This window comes from Chionomys nivalis, chromosome 1 (genome assembly GCF_950005125.1).
Source record: "Chionomys nivalis chromosome 1, mChiNiv1.1, whole genome shotgun sequence".
In the NCBI taxonomy this organism is placed as follows: Eukaryota; Metazoa; Chordata; class Mammalia; order Rodentia; family Cricetidae; genus Chionomys; species Chionomys nivalis.
Genome location: NC_080086.1, coordinates 184,601,793 through 184,608,244, shown reverse-complemented (window position 1 = coordinate 184,608,244; position 6,452 = coordinate 184,601,793).

Sequence of the window (6,452 nt, the reverse complement as noted above, 5' to 3'; positions counted from 1 at the left end):
AAATTCTCACTTTTGGGATCCCGAAAATACCATGTGATCTCACTGCACCTACGTGTCATCTCCATGATAGAACAATCCAATTTTCAGAAAATATTGAATGATCAGTCTATAATATGCGAAGTAGAGATTATCTTGACTCCGTCATCCACTCAGTTTGAGAAAAAGTAAAAGGTCTGTTAATGAATAGTTACCAGAAGGACTGTCCAAATTCATTTGTGTAGACGATCTACTGAGTGATTCTCGTGCCAATTACTAAACCCTGTAGAGGAGGAAAATTTCTCATCTGTGAATCATAATTCTAAGAAAATCTCCAAGGGCTGGTGTAAATACTTTCAAAAACACCAGAGCTTATTATTTCGTGAGAACTTTTGCGATGATAAGGCATTGTTTATAGTTACAGCAACATATAGGAAAATGAAACCCACACTCCCTTCTCTGTCTAGGGCTACTTTGGCTGGGAATATTGTCTTTTTAAATCATGATTCCAAAATAACGACTCAGAGTTCAAGGCCTCCATTGCTGTTGGAGGACAGGGAGCGAGGGGCAGGTGCCAATGCTTCTGCAGAAGGGTAGACTTTTGGAGACTCCAGTTTAGATTTGTCTGTTTCACCTGAGAGTGATTTGGGTGACAAACGACCTCCACCTGTAACCCCAAGTCCCCAAATATTTACAGATGGCTTGGTGAGGGTCTGCTAACTTGACTGTCGAGAGCAACTAGCTGAGGGGATACCAGAGGCGTTCCTGTCATTTGATTATGTGAATTGGGTTTGCAGACAGTAATGTGATTCCTCTGAGAACTTAAGAAAGCCCATGATGCTATTAAAATAGGAATGGGTGGACTGTCTGGGGAAATCCAGAGACTGTAATTCAATTACAAAGGCGTTCACAGGGCCAACTGGTACTCAGAAATGCAAAATCAAGTGGAGTCCAAACATAGCCCAAATGTGAACTGATTGCATTGATCAGATTTTAAAATCTGTTTTTTTTATTTTTTGAAATTAAAACATAATTACATCAGTTTCTCCCTTCTCTTTCCTCCCTACAACCCCTCCCATGCACACCTCTCCCCTACTTTCTCTCAAGTTCATGGGGTCTTTTTCTTTAACTTGTTCTTACAAATGTTAATTTTAATTATACTATTATCTAGAACTAGATGATAACATGAGGGAACAGACTGTGAACTATTTGTTGATTCAAGTGGTTCTCACTGTTCATCACTTCTTTGGGCAGCATTAAATAGGAATTTAATTTGATCCATGAAAAAAAAAATGATCAAATCAAAAAGTTAGGCCTTCAGATTCCTCCCAAAAGCCAGTTTCCACCTGCCCCAAGTTCTCTCGTTCATGGGGCTAGGGATTCCGTCATCCACCAACTGAGCTCTTCCTCGGTGTCCCTCATCTTCCCTGGGCCGCTCATCTACATCACACCTTGCTATCCGAATATCATAAGGTTAGGGTAACGTAAGGTTAGGGTCAGCAATTCTTATCCAGCTATCTGAAGGCCCTCTCCACTACTTGAATAGAAATTGTGAGCGGGAGACGGGAAGCTATTTTCATGCTGGAAGCCCTGGGTCTTAGAGTGCCTCTGATCTAAAGGCTGTTTAACTCCTCCTGTGGAGAGTTCAGGGCCTACTGCTCTAGACTTTAGGATCCAGAGTCAAGACTTAAGCAACTCAGGTTGGAGTCTTCTTGTTCTGGGCTTTGAAACCTAGTGGTGCCCAGAAGTGGGCAGCTATTGTAATTCTCAGCTCCCAGCAGCAGTAGGTGTTAGCAGCAAGTGGCAGCAGGCATTGTCTCCTGCTGCTCTAGCTTTCATGGCCTTCCAGGGCAACAAGCGTTAGAGCTCTCGGGCCCAGCGACTTTAGGATCCTTATCTCCTATAACATCTAACACGATAACGCTTCATACACTGTCATAGCTATTAGAAACGGTTGCTAGGTCCAAGTTCTTTGACATTTAAGACTTGGTAGCTCTCTGGACCTCTTCTGTGAGCAGGGTCCACAGTTTCTCCTCTTCAGCTCTTCACAGCTTCGTCGTCTTTGTTGTGTCTCTTTCTAGCCATGGTAGCTCGCTGGAACTTTCCAGATATTCTCTCATTGTTTCTCTTGTCATTGATGCTGCTACTTCCGATTCATCGCCACGGTTGCACTGCTGGTTCTATCTGTGTTATCTATCAGTTTAAGCTGATTTAGTGAGGAGGAAAGTAAAAAGTAGACCACAAAAGACCACTCAAGAGGAGGGCATCTCTCAGCTGGCTTACAAGGGGATTGAACCTCTTTTTTATACAGCCAGAAAGAAAATGCAAAAAGGTCACCTGAGCCAATTATGCAGGCTTCCATGGAAATGAAGTACCATGCTTCTACCAATCCCAGGCCTTGTCCTGGAAGCAGCCCTGGGTGAAAATGTCTGCAGAGTAAAAGAGTCACTTTTTAATACAGTGACACTTGTAATGGCAAAAATAAAGTGTGTGCTGTTTGAAATAGTCATGTCTGGGACAGTGTCTTTTAGGAGCCCAATCAGTGTTTCAGTAGCAGGCAGCTATGATTGCCATATAGCTTCTTCAAAGCTTCTGTAGCATGTCCAAGTTAGCCAATGCTGGCTCAAGTACTCTAGCTGGCTGATACCTCTCTCAGTACAGCAAGGACACCAAGAGCCAAGAGCTGTCCGGGAGGTAAGTAGTCCAAACCCCGAGCACCTTACCTCATTAAAAGAAAAAATAAGCATTTAATGGCATACTTATAAAAAAGTTTTTTTTGTTGACATTAGCAGTGATTTAAAAGTATTTTATAGTGCTGTGATGGTTTAATTTTGATTGTCAACCTAATTGGATCAAAAACATCAGATGATACATAAAGTCCATCCCTAGAGAAGTGTGTGGTAATATTTCCAGAGGTAATTGGATCATGAGGACTCTTACCTAATGAGTGATTAGAACTCTGAAGGAATCATATCCCCACGTTAGTATAAGGAGGTAGTAAGGTGGGGCTTCGCTGGAATAAATATATTACTGGGTGTGTCTTTTGAGGCTGTATCTTGTCCTGGCACCTTGGTTAGACCCTGTTCTCTGCTTACTGACTGCTATGAAGCAAGAAGCTTCCTGTGTCACGTGCTCACACTGCCATATTCTAACCAAGCACCTAAAGCCAAGTCACCATTGACTAAACATTCTGAAACCATAAACTACAATAAGGTATTCTTCCCTAAGTCATTTACGTAAGGCACCTCGGTCACGATAAGGATAAAATCTCTAATACAAGTGCTTTAATGATGGTTTACTACTGCCCAGGTGGGTCAGGCTTCCTGCCAATCTACAGCCATAGTAAGAGCAGCTAGCACTGTGGCCTTGACTTGGAACCCAGCTCCCTTTATTTGAAAGTCAGACCTTTCGTATTCTGGAGTTTCTCCTTTGTTCTACCCTCCCCATGAGTGCCCCGAGGAACTCAAAATTACTCAACTAGCTAACGCTAAGGTCTAATGCTCTTACTCCCCTGCCTTCCAGGACACATCTTGTGGATTTTGTTTTTTGCTTAAAAAGAAAACAAAAATGAAACGTTGTGAAATTGAAGAATTCCTAAGAATTATGCTTCCAGCTGCTAAAACCAAGACACTTCGTGCTTTCTTGGACCCCTGGGACATGTAGCGTAGGCCTGGGTGAGCTTCAATACATAGCCCCATTTCTGTGTGCTGTGATAGGCTGAGGGTTCTAAGACTGCACATTTTCAAGAGGATTCTTTCTCAGCCTGTCTGATGGACCAATACTGAGAGTCTTAGGGTGGGGGAAGGGAGGAGAGTTTCTAACTGAAATCTTATGAGGACTAGTTCCAAATGTTAGACCACTGGCACTTAACAAAGGACCATTTATACCACCTTCTCCCTATTGTATCAGGGGACATCTTGTTAACGTCTGGATGTACTTTGTTGTCACAGTTAGAAATGAAGGACCTTGCTTCTGGCACCTTCTAGCTATAGACCAGACTATCTTCTGCCTATCCTGTATAGGTCATTTCCTTTACAAAAAGGGTTTAAGAACAGGAAAATTCTATTGACAGCTTTTGGTTTAAAATATTTTGTTGAAATGTCCTTATATAGCTGGGCAGTGGTGGTGCATGCTTTTAGTCCCAGTACTTGGGATTAATCCCAGCAAGTAGATCTCTGTGAGTTCCAGGACAGCCTGTTTTACAAAGCAAGTTCCAGAATAGCCAGGATAATATAGAGAAATTGTCTCAAAAAACAAACAAACAAAAAAACTAAAAAAAAAAAAAGAAGGAAAGAAAGATAAAGAAAGAAATGTCTTTATGCAAATCATCTCCTTTTCAGATAAACTAAGTAGATGTATTAATTTCTGGAAGAGACAACTGAGTTCTAGAAGGCTAGTGATCATCTCTACCGTAGAGTCCCACCTTGAGATGCTTAAAGTTTAGGAATGTTTTTGCCAAGTCTTATCATCCTTAGAACATAGGCTAGCAGGAAAGAGAAAATGGAAGAATGGATTGCCTTTGCTGGGGGAGAGTTTGTATCCATGCAACAGACTTTTCCTGCTTGAACTAGCCTACATTATGGGCAAATTGCAAGGAAAGGTCATATGGTCTCACCTTTCTGATCAAGGTGAGAAGATGACATTTCAGTATCCATGAAGAGCAGTGCTCGGGAGGCTGCTGAGTGTGCAGTAGGTACCACTCTGTTGATGCTGCCTTTACATAGCAGCCATAGTGAAACACAGGAAAGAAAAGTATAATATTCCAATCCTGAACATAGTCTTATTTCTTATTTATTCACTCCCATGAAACAGCCATGAGTAAAGTGAGTCGGGTGTTTTCCTGGAACTCTTTATAAACATGAAAGTTGTCTCTTGATCATGGTCTTGAGAAAAGACGAGAGAAGAGTTCACATAACCTGATTTCTTAGCAGAGGTTTGGCAAGATTGCCAAGAGTCTAAAATAACAAAGCTAACACCAAAAATTCACTTTATTGTGTTTTGATTACACAGAAAATGCCGACTTCTAAATAACAATAGTTCTTCCTAACAACCTACGTGACACTTTTATTAGCTTATGGAAGTGGGAGTTTGGTTAAACAGGAATTCATGGGAATATTGGGGCAAAAGAAAAAACAAAACAAAACAAAACAAAAAAACAGTCAGGGCTGGAATAACTATGATTTAGAAAACTCATGATCAGGTTGGATTTTGCAAACTACTTCTCATGTTGCTGATCTCTAGAAAATTGTCAAGAGCATCCTAATGGGTGAGAGAAACTTTCCTTTACCATGAAGAATGTCAAAGTTGACTTGCCTTACCTGTCAGCTCACAGCAAGTTCAACACATGCCTGGCAGAGGCCGTGTGCTCACTCTGCTGAGCACAATCCTGACTCTTCAGATAAAGAAGCCCAGATGGAAATGCAGTAACTAGGCACAAAACGGGATTCTGGTCCATGGGACATGTCTCTGAGCCTTTATTTTGAAAGTGCGCAAAAAGTGGTGGTGGTGGTGGAAGAGGAGGTGGTGGGGGTAGAGGTGGCAAGGGTGGTAGTGGTTGTGGTGAGGTGATGGTGCTAATGGTGGTGATGGTGGTGGTGCTGGTGTGGTAGAGGTAATGGTTCAGATGGTGGGGTAGAGGTGGTTGTGGTACTGGTGGTGCCGGTGAAGTGAATGTTTTTCAACTGTGTGACACACCAGCCACAGACCATCGTCTAAAATTTGAGTATGTGGTCCAAGGGTGTAGAAGCATAGTCATGCAGGGGTTTCAGATCTGCTGCAGGTCTACCAAGGATGATAAGGGGTCTGCTGTAAGTTAACAGGGTCCAGGATAGTCACTGGAAGGTTTGGTTTTCTTTCTGACTTTAAAGATACTTTTTTTTTTTTTTTGCAAAAGCAAAGTAATGCCTGGGTTTAACATAATAGTAATAATTTTAAGATGAAGGAATAACAGTGACAATTTAGAAACCATCTTGAAATGAATGTTTCAAGTATGGAGAGCTATCCAGTGGGTAAGGAGAACTTGAGTTCTGGCCAAGGGCCTCTAAACCTCAGGAAGAAGGTGCTTGGTGCTAGGGACAGGGGAGCTACAGCAACAGAAGGACATGCCCAACAAGAATGGAGACTTCCACTGCCTATGATTACAGAGCTTGCCAGTTACATGGCCGAAGCAAGCCGGTTCTGATCTTCATGCTGCTTTCCATCATCTAACGTCACTAGTCACTCACACTGTGTCATTTCTGACAGGCCTCACCTCTCAGGGACCTGTTAACCTGGTGACCCCCAGGAAGGAAATGTTCTGGGGAGTGAGCGCTATGCCCCTCCCACTTCCCCCAGGAATCTTCTGGAGAGCTAAGATGCTGAGAGGGAACTGAGCAAGGCTATGGCTCTGGGGTTTCTTGGCTTAGGCCTTAGACATTTGAGGGGAAGACTGATCTCAAGGTAGAGCATTGGTTTCAGACTCGAAGGGGCGGTGTGAG